Source organism: Ovis aries, chromosome 15 (genome assembly GCF_016772045.2).
Source record: "Ovis aries strain OAR_USU_Benz2616 breed Rambouillet chromosome 15, ARS-UI_Ramb_v3.0, whole genome shotgun sequence".
NCBI classification, from domain to species: Eukaryota; Metazoa; Chordata; class Mammalia; order Artiodactyla; family Bovidae; genus Ovis; species Ovis aries.
This window is the reverse complement of record NC_056068.1, coordinates 16,136,430-16,160,350: the sequence shown is the minus strand read 5'-3', so window position 1 is coordinate 16,160,350 and position 23,921 is coordinate 16,136,430. Positions and strand designations below refer to the sequence as shown.

Below are 23,921 nucleotides of genomic sequence, written 5' to 3'. Positions count from 1 at the left end.
TAATTACTTTACTTTTACCTTTGGAAATAAATGAATAAATCATTAAATCACATCTCACAATTTCAAAAATTTAAATAAATCAATGTGATGAAGTAGTATAAACTAATTAAATTTCATTAAAAGTATAAATAAGATTGTATTTCACAGCAATTTTAATCTATTAAAAGAAACTGAACTGATTTAATGGCTTAAATGTTTCCAACTGTTTGCTATTTATACCACATAATTACATATGACTCATATACCAATTTGAGCAAAGTCCGGTGAGCTGCTTTTGTTAACAATTTGTTAGCAATGCAAGTGAAGAGAACATTACATTATTGATCTCTTTCACAATACTGAATAAAGTCGTATTCTTTTTTCAATCTGGATTTTATGAGTTCCGCTTCCTCAAACAGTCCTTATTGATCTCACTCTCAAATAATGGTACTTCAGGGTTTCTCAGGTGATGCTCATGGTAAAGAACTTCACTGCCAACACAGAAGACATAAGAGATGTGGGTTTGATATCTGGGTCGGGAAGATACCACGGAGGAAAGCATGGCAGCTGACTCCAATATTTTTGCCAGGAGAATCCCACAAGCAGAGGAGCCTGGGGGGCTATATCCCATAGGGCTGCTCAGAATCAGACACAACTGAAGTGATTTAGTATGCATGCATGAAAATGGTACTTCAGTGCCTCAATAACTATGAAACATGAAAGCAATGAAATCATCATAATGAAAACAAATGGAGCCTCTGCTTTCTCAGATAATTTTTATCATATTCAGAATTCTACAATGAGCCTCATTTTAATTTTTCTTTTCAAATTTTATGATCAAGTCATAAACATAGTACTTGCTAAAGTCAGTGAAATGGGCCTTAGGAAGCATCACTATGAACAAACTAACTGGAGATGATGGAATTCCAGCTGAGCTATTTCAAATCTTTAAAGATGATGCTGTTAAAGTGCTGCACTCAATGTGCCAGCAAATTTGGAAAACTCAGCAGTAGCCACGGGACTGGAAATGATCAGTTTTCATTCCAGTCACAAAGAAGGGCAATGCCAAGGAATGTCAAACTACCACACAATTGCACTCATTTCACATACTGGCAAGGTAATGCTCAAAATCCTCCAAGCTAGGCTTCAACAGTATGTGAACCAAGAACTTCCAGATGTACAAGCTGAATTTAGAAAAGGCTGAGGAACCGGAGATCAAATTGCCAACACTGGTTGGATCTCAGAAAAACATCTACTTCTGCTTCATTGACTACACTAAAGCCTTTAACTGTGTGGATCACAACAAACTGAGGAAAATTCTTAAAGAGATGGCAAAACTAGACCACCTTAGCTGCCTCTGAGAAACCTATATTCAGATCAAAAAGTAAGAGAACCATAAATGAAACAATGGATTGGTTCCAATTTGGGAAGGGACTATGCCAAGGCTCTATATTGTCATCCTGATTATTTAATTCATATGCAGAGTACATCACGCAAAATGCTGGGCTGGATGAAGTACAAGCTGGAATCAAGATTGCCAGGAAAAATGTCAATGACCTCAGATATGCAGATGACAACATCCTTATGCCAGAAAGCTAAGAGGAACTAAAGAGCCTCTTGATGAATGTGAAAGAAGAGAGAGAGAAAAAAAGTGACTTAAAACTTATCATTCAAGAAACTAAGATCATATCATCTGGTCCCATCACTTCATGGCAAATAGATGGGGAAACAATGGAAATAGTGACAGAATTTATTTTCTTGGGCTCTAAAATCACTGCAGATGGTGAATGCAGCCATGCAATTAAAACGCACTTGCTCCTTGGAAGAAAAGCTATGACAAACCTAGACAGCATGTTAAAAAGCAGAGACATTACTTTGCTGACAAATACCCATCTAGTCAAAGCTATGGTTTTACCAGTAGTCATGTATGCATGTGAGAGTTGGGCCATAACAAATGCTGAGCACCAAAGAATCAATGCTTTTGAACTGTGGTGTTGGAGGAGACTCTTGAGAGCCCCTTGGACTGCAAGGAGATCAAACAAGTCAATCCTAAAGGAAATCAACCCTGAATATTCACTGGAAGGACTGATGCTGAAGGTGAAGCTCCAATATTTTGGCCACCTGATGTGAAGAACTGACTCGTTGGAAGACACCCTGATGCTGGGAAAGATTGAGGGCAGGAGAAGGGGATGACAGAGGCTGAGATGGTTGGATGTCACCACTGATTCAATGGACATTAGTTTGAGCAAGCTCCAGGAGACAGTGAAGGACAGGCCGGGCATGCTGCAGTTCATGGGGTCACAAAGAACTGCACATGACTGAGCTACTGAACAACAAAACGCAGTGAAAGGTATTAGATTATGAAGTCTATTGTTATACAGTCTGCTTCATTCAGCCCATGTGCAGTAAACTCAACTTCTTTTATCCTGAAGTATTCCAGTACTAGAAATTGTATCATGATTTCTTTTCTTGCTAGACCTGACCAGAAAATCTGGAAGATGTTTCCACACTTCCAGCCACTTCCAACCAGGAGCATGCTAATATCCTTTCCTCATATATCCAGGCACCCATGCCAGACATAAAATTTTCATGACAAAATGTGATCCAAAAAAGCTTCAAAGGTGACTGGAAGACAAAAATTTTGTTTTTATTGAGAATATTCACTCTTTTATTAAGAATAGTCTTAAAATATGTTAGGGCTCTTCCTTGACCACTATGATCAGTTCATTCTATTCCTAAATTCCTTCTCTGATTCTTCTATAAAGAACCAATCAGATACTCTCATAACACAACAGTCTTATTTCTAGCTTTTCATCTCTAAAATGAGAATAGCGATTTGACCTTATAGGACTGATGGAATTATTAAATGAGACTTTGCATATAAACTGTGTAGTCTAAGATTTTGATCATAGTAAGCACTTGATAAACACTAAGTTAACAAGCAGAAAACAACTTCTATTTAAGCAGTTGCTACAATGTATTAGATATTTACCACAATTAATTTGGTCTCCTTCACCAGGATGGGAGCTCATTAACAACAGATGACTCATTTGAGACCTTAACATCCACCACCATACAGTCACTAGTACAAAATAGGTTCTCAAGAATTAATGAAGCTATTGAATTTAACAAGAAAACTGTTGTTTCCAATTCCAGGTAGAAGTTTGTCATCAGGTATACACTGACTAAACCCTAAAAAAAAAAAACAAGAAGCATTTTTTTCATAAAAGTTGGAAAATTAATCCTTAACATTCCTACAATTAGCTTTTTGCATAGGTTGCTTTCTCATAAACATGATTTGGGGACAGCTGTCAGCAGACAGGTTGCTAGCAGACTTCATGCATGATAAGTTGCTTCAGTCATATCCAACTATTCACGACCCTATGGACTGTAGCCCTTCAGGCTGTCCATGGGATTTTCTGAGCAAGAATACTTGAGTGTGTTGCCATTTCCTCCTTCAGGGGATCTTCCCAACCTAGGGATCAAACCAGTATCTCTTGCATCTCCTGCATTGTCAGGAGGGTTCTTTACCTCTGGCTCCACCTACCACAGTGTATAGTGAATCATCTCTGTCATTTGCTTCCCTGTTTCCTCAACAATAAAATACCTGCCTTCCTACTTTAAAAGGTGATAGTGAAAGAAAAATTTGAATTTATACATGCCCTTGCAATAAAGGATAAAAATCTTCATCAGTTTGTTCATTTAATCAATGATTCCCTATTTTATGCCAGCCAATGAACGGGGTGCCTAAGAAGAACAAATAGATAAGATGTAGAATGCATTCCTTTTTTTTAAATTGAGGTATACTTGATTTACTATACCATATTAGTTTCAGATATATAACACAGTGGGTCAAAATATTTTATACATTATACTCCGTTTATAGCTATTATGTACTTGTTATATGTGCAGTACAATATATCCTTGTAGTTCGTATTGTGTTTCCAGAAGTGGACTTTAGGAAGCACCACTTCCAGAAACTTTGGGCCTTAGGAAGCACTACTATGAACAAAGCTATTGGAGGTGATAAAATTCCTGCTGAGCTATTTCAAATCTTAAAGATGATGCTGTTAATGTGCCGTACTCAATATACCAGCAAATTTGGAAAACTCAGCAGTGGCCACAGGACTGGAAAAGATCAGTTTTCATTCTAATCTCAAAGAAAAGCAATGCCAAAGAATGTTCAAAGTACCTAAAATTGAACTCATTTCACATGCTCCAAGGTAATGCTCAAAATTCTTTAAACTAGGCTTCAGCAGTATATGAACCGAGAACTTCTAGATGTACAGCTGGATTTAGAAAAGGCAGAGGAACCAGAGATCGAGTTGCCAAAACCTGTTGGATCACAGAAAAGGCAAGGAAAATCCAGAAAAGTGTCTACTTCTTTTTCACTGACTGCCAAAGCCTTTGAATGTGTGGATCACAACAAACTGTGGAAAATTCTTAAAGAAATGGGGATACCAGACCACTTTACCTGCCTGCTAAGACACCTGTATGTAGGTCAAGAAGCAAGAGTTAGAACCTTACATGGAACAATGGACTGGTTCCAAAAGTGAACCAGTACCCCTTGGGAAAGGCATACGTCAAGGCTGTATAATGTCACCCTGCTTATTTAACATATATGCAGAGTACATCATGTGAAATGCCAAGCTAGATGAAGCACAAGCTGAAATCAGGATTGCTGGCAGAAATATCAATAACCTCAGATATGCGGATGATACCACCCTGATGGTAGAAAGCAAAGAGGAACTAAAGAGCCTCTTCATGAAAGTGAAAGAGTAGAGTAAAAAAAGCTGGCTTAGAACTCAGCATTCAAAAATTAAGATCATGGCATCCAGTCCCATCATTTCATGACAAATAGATGTGGAAAAACAGTGGAAACAGTGACAGACTTTGTCTGCTTAGGCTCCAAAATCACTGCAGATGATAACAGCAACCATGAAATTAAAAGACACTTGCTCCTTGGAAGAAACGCTATGAAAAATCTAGACAGCATATTAAAAAGCAGAGACATTACTTTGCCAACACAAGTTCATATATTAATAGCTATGTTTTTTTTCCAGTAGTCATTTATGGATATGAAAGTTGGATCATAAAGGCTGAGCACCAAAGGATTGATGCTTTCAAACTGTGGTGCTGGAGAAGACTCTTGGGAACCCCTTGGACTGCAAGGAGATCAAACCAGTCAATCCTAAAGAAAGTCAACCCTGAATATTCATTTAAAAGACTGATGCCGTAGCTAAGGCTCCAACACTTTGGCCACCTGATGTGAAGAGCTGACTTACTAGAAAAGACCCTGATGTTGGGAATGATTGAGGACAGTAGGAGAAGGGAGTGACAGAAGATGAAATAATTGGAAGGCATCATCAACTCAATTGAGCAAGCTCCGGGAGATAGTGAAGGACAGGGAAGCCTGGCGTACTGCAGTCCATTGGGTCGCAAAGAGTTGGACACGACTCAGCGACTGAACCACAAGAATGTAAATATGTATAAAATAGCATGTATACTATTTCACAGAATAATAAATTCATGATAGGGAATTGGTCACTAAAGACACAAAACAGAGTTCAATGGTAATGAAACCATTGAAAATAATTGTCATAATTTGCTCTTAAAGATCTTAAGGTTAGAAGAAATCAAAAGCTATGTTGGCAATGCATCATAGTAGCACAGAAACTTTTTAAAGTAAAATTCTATAAGAATTTCTTATTGTTTACTAAATTCTAAAATGAGAGCTTATTTTTTACTGAAATTCTAACATGAGAGCTACATTTATCATTACATTTCTAACAACATACAGTTGAAAATTATATATATATATAATTATATATATATGTATATATATATATATATTCATGGAGATAGATTTTCTCACACCTCTCCTAAAAGGGAAAGATTTCTGAAGCTGATGTTAAATGATCAACAACATATTCATTCATTCATAATTTTGAGACATATGGAGTTGAAATTTCAGTCCTTTTATGGAGCTGTGCTGAGCTTAGTCGCTAGTCATGTCTGACTCTTTGCAACCTCACAGACTGTAGCCCACCATGCTCCTCTGTCCATGGGGATTCTACAGGTGAGAATACTGGAGTGGGTTGCCATGCCCTCCTCCAGGGGATCTTACCAACCCAGGGATCGATCCCAGGTCTCCTGCATTGCAGGCAGATTCTTTACCATCTGAGCCACCAGGCAAGCCCTTTATGGAGCTGTACACAATATCATAAGCATTCTTGATGCTAACATCACAGATAAGTCTGTCTTCACAAGAAATGTAGTTCTTGACCTCTCCTTCAAAAGAAAAGAATCTTGGGATCAACTTTCTTTCTCTGCTTATTTCCTGCAATAAGATCAGATTTTGATTTTGACTCCATTGAATCTTCACGAAACACACACACACTGTCTTGAGGGGAAAATGAAAAAAAACAGAGACCATAATGTGATTCAAACATAAATACCTTGATTCTTCTCTGAAGAAAATGTGCAAACTCTACTCATTCTCTTACAAAATAAGGAAATTATCTTAAACATTCCCAAGGGTTCTGGATCATATTTTCAAGTATGATAGAAACTTGAGGTCTATTTTATAGGAAATTAGTCTTTAAATACTAGAAATGTCAAAACTGACTTCATATTTTCCAATAAGCCTGAATTAAACTCATCAAAGATTCATCTCCTAAAAAGACATGTTCACTATTTCAGAAATTCCCTAAAGGTCCAATTTCATAGATGCTAAAAAGCATAAATAGCTTTCTTAAAAAGCACTCCTATGAGGTGAAGATATTTCTAAAACAGACTTTCCAATATTTAAGTATTCACAATTGGTCATAAAAACCATGTTTTCATTTCATTTTGAGAAATAGAACTTTTTAAAACACAGAACCCAAAATACATGGCATTTCAAAGATACTCTACTGAGTAGAATTTTGAAGGGCACCATATTAAACATATGAAAGAACAGGGATTGCTGAATAGAACTTCAGCTTTTACAATCTATCATATAAATTCTTTTTTAGTTTTTTCAGATTAAACTCTATTTCTATAAAAATAAAATGATATAGAAATATTTTTGTCACTGTAGCACAGAAAGTCTATAAAATGAGTACTATTCTTACTACCTGAAAATAACATTATAAAAACAAGGTGATCATGTTATTTACATTTTAAGATTTCTAGGTTTCCTCTAAGAATCTTCAACAAAATGTTTAATATCATTTTGAACTTCCAAGTATTATATAGCTTACTATCTCACAAAGCAGTTCACTCTGTTCTTAATATTACTAATTTTCATAAATTTCCTCTTAATTCTAAACCATATATAAGGCAAATGCTAACAAGTGTGAAAGAGGAAATTAACAGTAATACAGTAATTGTGGATGCCACCAGAAAATTACTAGAGTTAATCAATGAATACAGTAAAATTATAAGATATAAAACTAATACACAGAAATCCCTTGCACTTCTATCTACTAACGATGGAAAATTAGAAAGAGAGATGAAGGAATTATCCCATTGCAATGAAAAGAATAAAATACTTCGGAAAAATTTACCTAAAAGAAAAAAAGGCCTGTATATAGAAAACTATGAACTGAGCAACAATGAGACTGCAGTGCATGAGAGAAAAAGAGGACATGATAAAAGAAAATGGTGACATTCACCAGTAGAGAAAAGATGGGCTGTTCAATAAATGTTTGGGGGCCAATTGGTTATCCATGTTAAAAAATATGTAATTGCATCCCTAACTTCATGTGTCTGCACATAAATCAATTACAGGTGGATTAAATATTATAGGATGTAGTATACAACTATTAATTTATAATTAGCAATTTATAAACTCAGTGATTTACTTACTAAATTATACATTCATGCAAAGATCGGCCCGATAACGGACAGAAATGCTATGGACCTAACAGAAGCAGAAGATATTAAGAAGAGGTGGAAAGAATACACAGAAGAACTGTACAAAAAAGAGCTTCATGACCAAGATAATCATGATGGTGTGACCACTCACCTAGAGCCAGACTTCCTGGAATGTGAAGTCAAGTGGGTCTTAGCATCACTATGAACAAAGCTAGTGGACGTGATGGAATTCCAGTGGAGCTGTTTCAAATCCTGGAAGATGATGCTGTGAAAGTGCTGCACTCAATATCCCAGCCAATTTGGAAAACTCAGCAGTGGCCACAGGACTGGAAAAGGTCAGTTTTCTTTCCAATCCCAAAGAAAGGCAATGCCAAGGAATGTTCAAACTACCATACAATTACACTCATCTCACATGCTAGTAAAATAATGCTCAAAATTCTCCAAGCCAGGCTTCAGCAATACATGAACCGTGAACTTCGTGATGTTCAAGCTGGTTTTAGAAAAAGCAGAGGAACCAGAGATCAAATTGCCAACATCTGCTGGATCATCAAAAAAGCAAGAGAGTTCCAGAAAAACATCTATTCCTGCTTTATTGACTATGCCAAAGCCTTTGACTGTGTGGATCAAAATAAACTGTGGAAAATTCTAAAAGAGATGGGAATACAGACCACCTGACCTGCCTCTTGAGAAACCTATATGCAGGTCAGGAAGCAACAGTTAGAACTGGACATGGAACAACAGACCGGTTCCAAATAGGAAAAGGAGTACGCCAAGGCGGTATATTGTTACCCTGCTTATGTAACTTATATGCAGAGTACATCATGAGAAATGCTGGGCTGGAAGAAGCACAAGCTGGAATCAAGATTGCTGGGAGAAATATCAATAACCTCAGATATGCAGATGACACTGTCCTTATGGCAGAAAGTCACTAGGAACTAAAGAGCCCCTTGATGAAAGTGAAAGAGGAGAGTGAAAAAGTTGGCTTAAAGCTCAACATTCAGAAAACGAAGATAATGGCTTCTGGTCCCATCACTTCATGGGAAATAGATGGGGAAACAGTGGAAACAGTGTCAGACTTTATTTTGGGGGGCTCCAAAATCACTGCAGATGGTGATTGCAGCCACGAAATTAAAGGACGCTTACTCCTTGAAAGAAAAGTTATGACCAGCGTAGATAACATACTGAAAACCAGAGACATTACTTTGCCAACAAAGGTCTATCTAGTCAAGGCTATGGTTTTTCCAGTGGTCATGTATGGATGTGAGAGTTGGACTGTGAAGAAATCTGAGCAATGAAGAACTGATGCTTTTGAACTGTGGTGTTGGAGAAGACTCTTGAGAGTCCCTTGGACTGCAAGGAGATCCAACCAGTCCATTCTAAAGGAGATCAGCCCTGATATTTCTTTGGAAGGAATGATGCTAAAGCTGAAATTCCAGTACTTTGGCCACCTCATGCGAAGAGTTGCTCATTGGAAAATGCCCTGATGCTGGGAGAGTTTGGGGGCAGGAGGAGAAGGGGACATCAGAGGATGAGATGGCTGGATGGTATCACCAACTCGATGGACATGAGTTTGGGTGAACTCTGGGAGATGGTGATGGACAGGGAAGCCTGGCGTGCTGCAATCCATGGGGTGGCAAAGAGTCGGACACGACTGAGTGACTGGACTGAACTGAACTGGGACAAGATAACAAAGCCCAGAAATAAACTCATGCACCTATGGCCACCTTATCTTGACAAAGGAGTCAAAAATATGAAATGGTGGAAAGAAAGCCTCTTAATTAATGTTGCTGGATAAACAGGACATCTACATGTAAAAGAATGAAAGTAGAACACTTCCTAAAACCATACATGAAAATTAATTCAAAATGGATTAAAGATTTAATTGAGAGGTCAGAAAGTATAAAGATCTTAAAGGAAAAGATAGGCAGTATGCTCTTTTACATACATGATCCTCTTTGACCCATCTGCTAGGGTAATGGAAATAAAAATAAACAGATAGGACCAAATTAAACTTAAAGCTTTTTCACAACAAAGGAAACAATAAAAAGATTAAACGATAACCCTCAGGATGGGAGTAAATAATTGCAAATAAAACTGACAAAGGATTGATTGGCAGAATATATATGCAGGTCATATGGCTCAATTTGGAAAACAAACAGCCCAATGAAAAAAGGGCAAAAGACCCAAACAGATAATCCTCCAGTAAAGACACAGAGATGAGCAAAAGCACATGAAAAGATGCTCAATATCCCTAAGTATTAGGGAAATGAAAATAAAAATTAAGTGAAGTATGACCTTACACCAGTCAGAATGCCCACCATCAAAAAAATCTACAGAACAATAAATGCTGGTGAGGGTATGGAGAAAAATGGAACCCTCTTGTATTGTTGGTAGGAATGAAAATTGATACAACCACTATGAAGTACAGGATGGATATTCCTTAGAAAACAAGAACTAAAACTACCATATGATTCAACAACTCCACTACTGGGCCTATACCCTGAGGAAATGATGATTGAAAAAGACACATGTACACAAATGTTAATCGCAGCACTATTTACAATAGCTCGGACATGGATGTAACCTAGATGTCCACTGACAGATAAGTGGTTTTAGATGCTGCAATACTATGTACTTTGGAATGTTCAGTTCAGTTCAGTTCAGTCACTCAGTCATGTCCGACTCTTTGCGACTCAATGAATCGCAGCATGCCAGGCTTCTCTGTCCATCACCAACTCCCGGAGGTCACTCAGACTCACGTCCATTGAGTCAGTGATGCCATCCAGCCATCTCATCCTCTGTCGTCCCCTTTTCCTCCTGCCCCCAATCCCTCCCAGCATCAGAGTCTTTTCCAATGAGTCAACTCTTCGCATGAGGTGGCCAAAGTACTGGAGTTACAGCTTTAGCATCATTCCTTCCAAAGAAACCCCAGGGCTGATCTCCTTCAGAATGGACTGGTTAGATCTCCTTGCATTCCAAGGGACTCTCAAGAGTCTTCTCCAGCACCACAGTTCAAAGGCATCAATTCTTCGGTGCTCAGCCTTCTTCACAGTCCAACTCTCACATCCATACATGACCACTGGAAAAACCATAGCCTTGAATAGACGGACCTTTGTTGGCAAAGTAATGTTACTCAGCCATTAAAAGGAATACATCTGAGTCATTTCTAATGAGGTGGATGAACCTAGAGTCTATCACACAGAGTGAAGTAAGTCTGAAAGAGAAAAACAGATATCATATATTAATGCATCTATATGGAATCTAGAAAGATGGTACTGATAACTATTTGCAGAGCTGAAATGGAGACACACGTAGAGAACAGACTTGTGGGGGAGGGAGAAGGTGAGACAAACTGAGAGAACAGCATTGAAATATGTACATTGCCATATATAAAAAGGTAGCCAATGGGAAACCGAGATCCCTGTATGATCCATGGATCTCAGACCTGATGCTCTGTGACAACCTAGAGATGGTAGATTATTCGCGAGGTAGGAGGGAGGTTCAAAGCCAGGAGATGTATTTACCTATTGTGGATTAAAGCTGATGTATGGCAGAAACCAGCACATCATTGTAAAGCTTCAGTTCAGTTCAGTTCAGTCATTCAGTCATGTCCGACTCTTTGCAACCCCATGAATCGCAGCACGCCAGGCCTCCCTGTCCATCACCATCTCCTGGAGTTCACTCAGACTCGCATCCATCAGAGTCTTTTCAATGAGTCAACACTTCGCATGAGGTGGCCAAAGTACTGGAGTTTCAGTTTTAGCATCATTCCTTCCAAAAGAAATCCCAGGGCTGATCTCCTTCAGAATGGACTGGTTGGATCTCCTTGCAGTCCAAGGGACTCTCAAGAGTCTTCTCCAACACCACAGTTCCACTGTTGTTTTCCCCATCTATTTCCCATGAAGTGATGGGACCAGATGCCATGATCTTCGTTTTCTGAATGTTGAGCTTTAAGCCGACTTTTTCACTCTCCTCTTTCACTTTCATCGAGAGGCTTTTTAGTTCCTCTTCACTTTCTGCCATAAGGGTGGTGTCATCTGCATATCTGAGATTATTGATATTTCTCCTGGCAATCTAATTAAAAATAAATTAAGGTATATACACTGCAAGGGATCCAACCAGTCCATCCTAAAGGAGATCAGTCTTGAATATTCATTGGAAGGACTGATGTTGAAGCTGAAACTCCAATACTTTGGCCACCTGCTGCAAAGAGATGACTCATTTGAAGAGACCCTGATGCTGGGAAAGATTGAGGGCAGGAGTAGAAGGGGACAGCAGAGGATGAGATGGTTGGATGGCATCACTGACTCACTGGACATGGGTTTGGGTGGACTCTGGCAGTTGGTGATGGACAGGGAGGCCTGGCATGCTGCGGTTCATGGGGTCACAAAGAGTCAGACATGAGTGAGCAGCTGAACTGATATACATAATATATAATTATGATCATTATATATATATAATTATTATATTCTATAACAATCATATCCATTATTACAAATAATTGGATTTATAACGTGCAGAATAATACTACAAAGTGGACAAAGCGGAGGGAGGGGCAGTAAGGAACAGTATAAGAGTAAAACTGTTATAGTACACTACACAAGTGCTAGGTCAGCACAAATTTGAAGGGTACTACAATTTTACATGGGCTTCCCCAATGGCTCAGTGAATAAAGAATTCACTTGCCAATACAGGAGACACAGGAGATGTGGGTTTGATCCCTGGGTCAGGAAGATCCCCTAGAGGAAGAAATGGCAACCCATTGCAGTATTCTTGCCTGGAGAATCCCATGAACAGAGGAGCCCAGTGGACTACAGTCCATGGGGTCACAAAGAGTCAGACACAACCGAGCACTCATCCACAGATATCTATGTGATATTATATGGGCTTTCCAGGTGGCACCGGTGGTAAAGAACCCACCAGCCAATGCAGGAGATATAAGAGACCAGGGTTCGATTCCTGTGTTGAGAAGATGCCCTGGAGGAAGGCATGGCAACCCACTCCAGTATTCCTGCCTGGAGAATCCCATGGACAGAGGGGCCTGGAAGGCTATATTCCACAGGGTTGCACAGAGTTGGACATAACTGAAGTGATTTAGCATGCATGAACACATGAGATATTATATACTGTAATCTGTAGAGCTACCGCTAATAAAATTTAAAAAACAGTAAGAAACTGAAATGGCATTCTAAAAATGTTAAATACAAAAAGGTATTAAAGAAGGAATATAGGAACAAGAAGATATGAGACATAGAGAAACTAAATTGCAATATGTTAGATAAAATCCAACCAAATCAACAATTGCATTAAATGTGAATATGCTACGATCCAATCAAAAGGCAGAGATTATCAGACTGTATAAAAAAGTGAAAGTCAACTATAGGAGTCAATAAGAGGTGACACACTTTAGATTAAAAAATAGAGGTCCAAAGCAAAGGGGCAGAAGAAGACAAACCATACAACATTAACTGTATATCAAATTTGAAAAGAAGAAATGGTATTAATCCAGTGTATTTTGGAAAAGAGTTTTAAAAGTAAATACTTGTCAACTAATTTTTTGAGTCCATAGACATCACAAGAAGAAGTAAAGAATGGAGGAGGGAAATAAAAGATTGAAAAGTAGATCAAAAAGGAATAAAGAAACTATTTGAATTCTTGGATTATATGACCCTGTATGTAAAAAGTCCTAATGAATTGACCCCTCCAATTCAATATCAAAATATCAATATCAATATCAAAAACAATTTCAAAAATGAATAAATTTGGAAGACTTAAAATATCCAATTACAAAACTAATTTTGATATAGTAATCAAAACATTTTGCTATTAGTATAAGGTCAGATATTTTAAAGTAGAAAATAGGAAACCTAGAAATATTTTAGTCAATTAATTTTGACAAAGTTACAGAGGCAATTCATTGATGAAATGATAATTTTCTCAAAAACTGGTGAAACAATTTGATGTCTATGTGAAAAAAACAAAAACAAAAATTTGGGCACTTATGACATACATAAAATATACCTCAAAATGGATCTAAAATCTAAATGTAAGAGCTAAGATATCTTTGATCCTGAGTCACACAAAAGTTTTATTAGGTGTCATACCAAAAGCATGATCCATAAAAGGAAATAATGTTACCATCAAAATTCAAGCTTTTGTATTCCAAAGACAGCACTGTTTGAAGTCAATATAATACCCAAAATGCATATTATTTTTAAGAAACTATAATTCAATAATAGGGAGATAAAAACACAATTACATACAGAAAAATATTGATTATACATTTAACAAAAATATATATATATGACTAGTTAATAAGCACAAGAAAAGATGCTTAACATCATTAGCCATCAGGGAAATCTACATTAAACCCCCTACCACTCAGAACTCATTAGGATGATTATGATCAAAAAGAGTGATAATATCGAAATCCAGTGAGAATATAAAGAAACTCAAACCTGCATACATTACTGGTGAAATGTGAAATGGCATGGCCTCTTGGGTAAACAGTGTGGCAATTTCTTTAAAAACTAAAACATAGACTTACCTTATCACATAGCAATTCCTCTCCTAGGAATTGGCCTAAGAGAATAGAAATATATGCAACAAGACTCTTGTATTCAAATGCTCACTGAAACATTATTAATAATAACCAAAATGTGAAAACAATCCAGTGTCCATCAACTCTTAAACAAACTGTGGTATATCAATGCAATGGAATACTGTTCAGTACTAAAAAGGAAAAAATTGCTTATACATGGTACAACATGAATAAACTTCAAAAATATCATGTCAGACCAAAAAAAAAAAAAAAGGCTACATTTTACAGTAACATTTATAAGAAATATGTAGAAAAGGCATCTCTAGAGATGAAAGTAGACCAGTAGTTGCCTGGAGTTGGGAGTTAGAGCAGGGATTGACTGCAAACGAGCACAAGATTTTTGGTGTGACAAAGCACTCTAAAATGGAGTCTTTATCATAGTTACACAATTAAATACACTTAGTAAAAATAAGTGTATCATATATTTATAAAAAATGGTAGTGTGAATAGAGAGCACCATTAAAAATTAGGAAGTAGACGACACATTCAAAACAGCTGTTCAAACGTTAATTTACTGAATCTGAAATCTGCCAGATAAATGAAATAATACTGTTAAAAACAAAACGAACAATTAGAGAAAAATTCTGAACAATTTTTAACTAAAGGGGCTAATTTCCCACTCATCAGAGCTTACACTAGAACTAAATAATATCTGAAAGTAAGGGCACTTTCTTTTGTAAGTTCAAAGATTTAGACTTTCTTGACAACAAAACTAAAAACACGGCAAAATGCATATATTAAGCATGAGGATTACTGTAAGGAATATATAATTCACCATGCAATCACCTACCTTGTCCTTTAAATATACAGAATAAGTAACTATACAGTAATATAACATAGAGAATAAGTAACTATATAGTAATGTAACATCTACTATATAGTAATTTTAACATTACTGGCATTAAAAAGAATCAAGAAAAAATACCACGATAAGCCTCAGTAATATCTGCATCAGAATTTCAATTTGGAAGTAGTGATATCAAGGCAACAGAGTAAATGGATGTGGCATTCATCTCTCCCTGACAAACACATCAAAAATAAATATGTATGTTGACAAGTTCTTACTGAAAACTAACTCTAGACTAGCAGAAGGACTCCTGTTCAAACAAGAGTGTAAGGAAAATAAATATGCAATTGAGCAGAAAGGGAAGAGAAGCAATTGAGTTGGGATTTGTGTCCAGGGAGGGACTCAGATAAAAGGGCAATTACATGAGCCAACACTCCGGTGAAAACACTGGGGAGTAAGCCTGTGAAGCTGCAGGCTGGGCATCCCAGTCTTGGACCTATGTGGAGAAGATACACCCCCTAGTCTAGGAGGAGGTCCACTGCAACAAACAGAAAGTTAGGGAAAAGACTGGACTCTGTTCCTGAAGTGTGCACACATGCTAGCTAGTCCTTGAGGCAGATCAGAGATAGGTCTGCTTGGCTGGGGATCCTGCAACTAACTCTCAACATGCCCCAAAATGAGCAAAGTGCACATCCTACTCTTGCTTATTCCATGTCACAGCATGGCACTGAATTTAGGGTGAGAAGGACCACAGAAAATATTTGACCATGGGACACAAAGGCAACCTAGTCCCAAGAAGGAAGTTGGTGCTTACTCAAGCAATACCTCAGAAGTAGCCCAGATATCTGATGGTGAGCACTAGACCACAGCTAACCCAACACACACCAAGAATCCACCTAGGACCCCAACGGCCCAGGAAAGAAGCTTCACAACAGAGTGGGGATGGAGGAAGCAGAGGGTGATGATTTTCTGTGAGTAACAAAGGGGACTTGCACCAAAGGCTGTAGACACCTACACATGCAGTGCATCAGACCTCTGGGCACTATGCAACTCCTCTGATACAAAGTCTCTGGGCAGAGAGAGGGGGAAATATGCGCCTAACAGAGCCATAACAAGGCCAACCCTCAAGGCTCTGCTCCTGGAACTTGAGACAAAACTTCTACCTCTGACAGAGCAGTGATGGCCACTGAGCAGAGAGGAAGTCCCACTTCGTACACAGTGCTGTCTCTAGCCACTCTACTGGACCCCACCAGTCATTAATATCAAGGTGCTAGACACTAGCACACATCTAGGAAAGATGTGATTGTTGTCCATGTCAAGTTTAGTCCTCCCATCAAAGGTGCTAAGCATACACACTTTGCATAGATATGTTTCTATTTAAGAAAAAAACAGTCCATTCTAAAGGAGATCAGCCCTGGGTGTTCTTTGGAAGGAATGATGCTAAAGCTGAAACTCCAGTACTTTGGCCACCTCATGTGAAGAGTTGACTCATTGGAGAAGACTCTGGTGCTGGGAGGGATTGGGGGCAGAAGAAGAAGGGGACGACAGAGGATGAGATGGCTGGATAGTATCACCGACTCGATGGATGTGAGTTTGCGTGAACTCCGGGAGTTGGTGTTGGACAGGGAGGCCTAGTGTGCTGCGATTCATGGGGTCGCAAAGAGTCGGACACGACTGAGCGACTGAATGGAACTGAAGAAATAACTTCAAAACTGCATTAGGTAACTGTTTCAGCTAAATTCATAGAAGCAGAGAAAGATAACTAAAGTTAAAAGGCAGAGGAACTACTCTTAATTGAAAGTGAAATGAAGTCACTCAATCGTGTCCAACTCCTTGCGACCTCATGGACTTATAGCCTACCAGGCTTCTCTGTCCATGAGATTTTCAAGGCAAGAGTACTGGAGTGGGTTGCCAGTTCCTTCTCCAGAGGATCTTCCTGACCCAGGGATTGAACCCAGGTCTCTCACATTGTGGGCAGATGCTTGACCCTCTGCACACCAGGGAAGCGCTCTTAATTGAAAGGGCCAGAGTAAACCATTGAAAAAAAAAAATACTGAAACAAACAATTCACCAGATAAGAATCCAAAACATTGATAATAAAAATGTTAACTGTATTAGGGAGAAGAAATTATCTAAACACTGATCATTTCAACAAGGAACTAGAAAACATAAAAAGACCCAATAAGGAATGAATAATACAACAGCTGAAATAAAAATCATACTACAAGGAATTAATAGCAGACTAGGTGATACATAAAGAAAGCTGAACACTGAAGAATTGATGCTTTTGAATTGTGGTGTTGAAGACTCTTGAGAGTCCCTTGGACTGCAATGATATCAAACCAGTTCATCCTAAAGGAGATCAGTCCTGAATATTCATTGGAAGGACTGATGCTGAATCTGAAGCTCCAATACTCTGGCCACCAGATGTGAAGAACTGACTCGTTAAAAAATCCCTGAGGCTGGGAAAGACTGAAGGCATGAGGAGAAGGGGATGACAGGGGATGAGATGGTTGGATGGCATCACCAACTTGATGGACATGAGTTTAAGCAAGCTCCTGGAGTTGGTGATGGACAGGGAAGCCTTGCGTGCTGCAGTCCATGGGGTCACAAAGAGTCAGGCACAACTGAACGACTGAATTAAACTGAACTGAAATAATACAGAAGGAACATGGAAATGATATGGAAACAGAATGATGGAAATCACCCAATTAGAAAAGCAGAAGAAAAAAAAATCTCAGAAAAAGGAATTAAGAAATTTTTAAAACAACATTAAGCATTCCAAAATTTACACTACAGGTGTCAGAAAGGAAAAAGAGAGGGAAGGGGATTTAAAATGTATTTGGAGAAATTATGACTGAAAATTTCCCAAACTTATAGAAGGAAATAGATATCCAGGCACAGGAATCATGGAGTTCCAAATATGATGAACCCAAACAGACTTGGAGCAAGATATATTATAATTGAAATGGCAAAAGTTAAGAAGAGAATTCCAAAGACACCAAGATAAAAATAAAGATACATATGAAATATATATATGAAAATAATTATACATATGTATTTATATGAAAGATGTAAATAAACCCTCATAAGGCTCTCAGCTAATTTATCTACAGAAATTTTACAGATCATAAGGACTATATGTATGTTGTCTACAGAAACTCACTTTAGACCTAAAGACTCATATAGACTGAAAGTGAGAGGATAGAAACATATATTCCATGCAAACGGGAAGCAAAAAAAGCTGGGGTAGCAATCCTCATATCAGACAAAATAGACCTTAAAATAAAGAAAATTTCAAGAGATAAGGAAAGACACTACATCATGATCAAGGGTTCAATCCAAGAGGGAGTCATAAAAATTTTCAATATCTATGCACCCAACATAGGAGTACCTCAATACACAAGTCAAACACTAACAGACATAAAAGGAGAAATTGACAGTAACACAATAATAGTAGACTTTAACACCCCACTCACACCTATCGACAGATCATCAAAACAGAAATTAATAATGAAACACATGTATTCAATGATACATTAGATGGGATGGATCTCATTGATATCTTCAGGACATTCCATCCAAATGCAGAAGAATACAGCTTCTTCTCAAGTGCACATGGAACATTCTCCAGGATAGACCACATCTTGCATCACAAATCAATCCTCAGTAAATTTAGGAAAACTGAAATCGTATCAAGCATCTTCTCCAACCACAATGCTATGAGACTAGATATCAATTACAAGGAAAAAACTGTAAGAAACGGAAACACATGGAGATTAAACAACACATTTGTAAATAACCAACAGGTTACTAAAGAATCAAAAGGGAAATTAAAAAAATCTAAAAACAAATGACAATGAAAATATGAGAACTCAAGTCCTATGGGATGCAGCAAAAGCAGTCCTAAGAGGGAAGTTTGTAGCAATACAGTCCTACCTCAAGAAACAAGAAAAATATTGAATGACAACCTATTTTACACCTAAAATAACTGGAAAAAGAAGAACAAAAAAAACCCCTCAAAATTAGAAGGAAAGAAATCATAAAGATCAGAGCAAAAATAAATGAAAAAGAAATGAAAGAAACAATAGTAAAGATTAATAAGACTAAAAACTGATTCCTTGAGAAGATTAAAAAAAAATGGACAAACCTTTAGTCAGACTCATCAAGAAAAAAAGAGAAGAATCAAAACAACAAAGTCAGAAATGAAAAAGGAGAAGTTACAACAGGCAGTGTAGAAATACAAAGGATTGTAAGAGACTATTACGGAGAATTCTATCAAACATTTTGAGAAGAGCTAATGCCTGTCCTAAAACTCTTTCAAAAAATTGCAGAGGAAGGAACACTTCCAAACTCATTCTACAAAGTAGATATCTGATACCAAAATCAATTCATAGATAACACAATACAAGAAACCTACATGCCAATATCACTGATGAACATAGATGCAAAAATCCTCAAAAAATTTTAGCAAACAAAATTCAGCAACACATCAAAAAGTTCATACACCATAGTCAAGTTGGGTTTATTCCAGGAATGCAAGGATTCTTCATTATATGTAAATCAATCAATGGATACACCATATTAACAAATTGAAAGAGAAAAACCATATGATAATCTCCGTAGATGCAGAAAAAGCCTTTGACATTATTCAGCACCAATATATGATTAAAACTTCAAAAACTGGACATAGAAGTAATCTTCCACAGCATAGTAAAGACCATATATGATAAGCCTATAACAAATATTATTCTCAATGGTGAAAAGCTGAAAGCATTCCCCCTAGGATCAGGAATAAGACAAGGGTGTCCACTTTCATCACTATTATTCAACATAGTTCTGGATGTCCTAGCTACAGCAATCAGAGAAGAAAAGGAAATAAAAGGAATCCAGATCAGAAAAGAACTAACACTCTCACAGTTTGCAGATGACATGATATTATACATAGAAATCCCTAAACATATTATCAGAAAATTACTAGAGCTAATCAGCAAATTTAGCAAAGTTGCAGGATATAAAATCAAGGCAGAGAAGTCACTTGCCTTTCTATATACTAACAATGAAAAATCCAAAAGAGAAATTAGGGAATCAATCCCATTCACCACTGCAACAAAAAGAATTAAATATCTAGGCATAAACTTACATAAGGAGACAAAAGAACTGTGCACAGAAAATTATAAGACACTGATGAAAGAAATTAAAGGTGACATAAACAGATGGAGAGATATTCCATGTTCCTGGGTAGAAAGAATCAATGCTGTGAAAATGTCTATACTACCAAAGGCAATCTACAGATTCAGTGTGACCCCTATTAAATTACCAATGATATTTTTCACAGAACTAGAACAAAAAATTTCAAAATTCATGTGGAAGCAAAAAAAAAACCCTGAATAGCCAAAGCAGTCTTCAGAAAGGAATGGAGCTGGAGGAATCAACCTTCTTGACTTCAGATTATTCTAAAAAGCTACAGTCATCAAGACAGTCTGGTACTGGCATAAAAACAGAAATATAGACCAATGGAATGAGATAGAAAGTCCAGAAATAAACCCATGCACCTATGGGTACCTTATTTTTGACAAACGAGGCGAGAATATACAATGGGGCAAAGACAACCTCTTCAATCAATGTAGCTGGGAAAACTGAACAATTACATGCAAAAGAATGAAATTAGAACACTTCCTATAACCAAACACAAAGATAAATTCAAAATGAATTAAAGACCTAAATGTAAGACCAGAAACTATAAAACTCAGAGGAAAAGATAGGCAGAACACTTGATGACATAAATCATAGCAAGACCCACCCTCTATGATCCACCTCCTTGAGTAATGGAAATAAAGACCAAAGTAAACAAGTGGGACCTGATTAAACTTAAAAACTTTTGCACAGCAAAGGAAACTATAAGCAAGGTGAAAAGACAACCCTCAGAATGAGAGAAAATAAAAGCAACTGAAACAACTGACAAAGGATTAATGTCCAAAATATACAAGCAGCTCATACAACTCAATACCAGAAAAACAAACAATCCAATCAAAAAGGGGGCAGAAGACCTAAACAGACATTTCTCCAAAGAAGACATACAGATGGCTAACAAACTCATGAAAAGATGCTCAACATCTCACATTATTAGAGAAATGCAAATCAAAACTTCAATGAGGTATCACCTCACACCAGTCGGAATGGCCATCTCAAAAAGTCTGCAAACAATAAATGCTGGTGAGGGTGTGGAGAAAATGGAACACTCTTGCACTGTTGGTGGGAATGTAAATTGACACAGCCACTATGGAAGATGGTATGGTGGTAGTGGTTTAGTCTCTAAGTCGTGTCCAACTCTTGCGACCCCATGGACTATAGCCTGCCAGGCTCCTCTGTCCATGGGATTTTCCAGGCAAGAATACTGGAGTGGGTTGCCATTTCCTTCTCCATGGATCTTCCTGATCCAGGAATTGAACCCAGGTCTCCTGCATTGCAGGTATATTTTTTACCGGCTGAGCTATAAGGGAAGCCCAGAAGATGGTATGGAGATTCCTTAAAAAGCTAGGAATAAAACCACCATATGACACAGCAATCCCACTCCTAGGCAAATACCCAGAGGAAACCAAAATTGAAAAAGACACGTGTATCCCATTGTTCACTGCAGCACTGTTTACAATACCTAGAACATGGAAGCATCCTAGATAGCCATCGACAGATGAATGGATAAAGACGTTGTGGTACATAAACACAATGGAATATTACTCAGCCATAAAAAGGAATGCATTTGAGTCAGTTCTAATGAGGTGGATGAACCTAGAACCTATTATACAAAGTGAAGTGAGTCAAAAAGAGAAAGATAAATATTGTATTCTAACATATATATACAGAATCTAGAAAAAATGGTACTGAAGAATTTATTAACAGGGTAGCAATGGTGAAACAGACATAGATAATAGACTTATGGACATAGGGAAAGGGGATGATAGGGTGATATGTATGGAAAGAGTAACATGGAATCTTATATTAGCATATGTAAAATAGCCAATGGAAATTTGATGCATGACTCAGGAAACTCAAACACGTGTTCTGTGTCAACCTAGAAGGGTGGGATGGGGAGTACGATGGGAGGGAGGTTCAAAAGGGAGGGATATATGTATACCCATGGCTGACTCATGTTGAGGTTTGACAGAAAACAACAAAATTCTGTGAAGCAATTATCCTTCAATAAAATAATAAATTTGAAAGAAAAAGAAAGAAAGCTAGGGACTTTAAAATAATGATAATCTGTAAATAAAAAACAGACTCAAACAACAATCCTATAGAATTTGTGACAAATAGTCTTCTAGTCATTATTAAGATAAACCCAAATCATACTTCATGATGATGTTAGGCAGACCTGGTACTTCCCCAAAATTACTCAACCTACTGATCTCCAGTACTTACTTCCATAAGGCAAGAAGAGAGGTGAATGGATAGAAGGAATATTACAAAAGGAAAGGAACAATAATTATAACAATGGTAGAATTAATAATAATGAGCATTTAATCAACACTTAACCCTGAAGCCAAGGATATAAGAATTTTACATGGATTATATCATTTAATCTTTTCAAATAACTCTCTAAGATAGGCAGCCTAATTTGTCAGGGAATATTTAACTTAATCTTAATAACAGATTGAGCTCTTCCTGGTCGAAAATCAGATTCCCCTTTGCCTCTCTTTGGAAATCTATTTGATGCCCCTCAGTGACATTCTTGCTTCTGGTAATCAACACATGTCTTTGGACCTTATTACTGCAGAATAAAGATATAAATTCTCCGAAACTAAGATGATGACTACCTCACCAAATTGCTCACAGGAGTATTCTGCCTCTAGCTACATAGTTAACCCTAACTGACAACACAAAACGACAAAGATCATGGTTTAGTGAAAGCAATACAGTTCACTCTGAAAATGATTTACCGTCATTCAGCTTATGATTAGCTCTTGTTTTTTTTTGTTGTTGTTGTTGTTGTTTTTCTTTTTGATGGAAGGGGGTGGTAGATAATTGGTAGTATGTGCATAGCTAAAATAGTTACATTCCAAAGAAAGCCTTCACTGTAGACTAAAGACTAAATATCTTACACTGTTGAAAAATAGCACTTTCTTATAAAAGTCCAATATAAAACTGGAAACTTCAGACAACTATTAACAAGGCCAGCAATTACAGAAAAAAAATCATGAATCAAGGCCAAATTTATCAACAGGATCATAATTTTTAATTCTGATTTTCTTCTTTTCATGTTTTAGAAAACTATAATTTTGACACTAAAATAACTGAAAAATATCACTCATCTGGTTAAGATTCCGTGTCATAACTTTATTGACTATAATTTCGTTTGGACTAACTGTAGCCTCTTGAATGTCTCATTCTAGCAAACCCAGGTGAATAAGCAGAAATGTAAACAGAACAAGGGATTGCTATCCCTATTTTAAATAAAAATGCTGTCTCTTGCTAGTTTATTTTTAAACAGCTACTAACATATTTAAATTATAATTGGATCTTCTTAATGAGCAGTTTCTTATTATTGGAACTTGCAGGGGGCCTTGACATTTGAGTCATCATCTCATTTTGTCTATTTCTTACTGTGATATACAAATTAAATAGACATACAAGCCAGATGAAATATAGGGGGGGGACTTGAAGCAGTAACTTAAAATTGAATTGATTGTTCTAAAA

General features: G+C 37.2%; 1 protein-coding gene across 1 annotated transcript in view; it reads right to left on the bottom strand.

Moving 5' to 3' along the window:
• Positions 1-23,921, bottom strand: part of GUCY1A2 (guanylate cyclase 1 soluble subunit alpha 2) — a 485,319-nt gene that overhangs the window by 291,324 nt on the left and 170,074 nt on the right. The gene's annotated exons all lie outside the window — the stretch shown is intronic.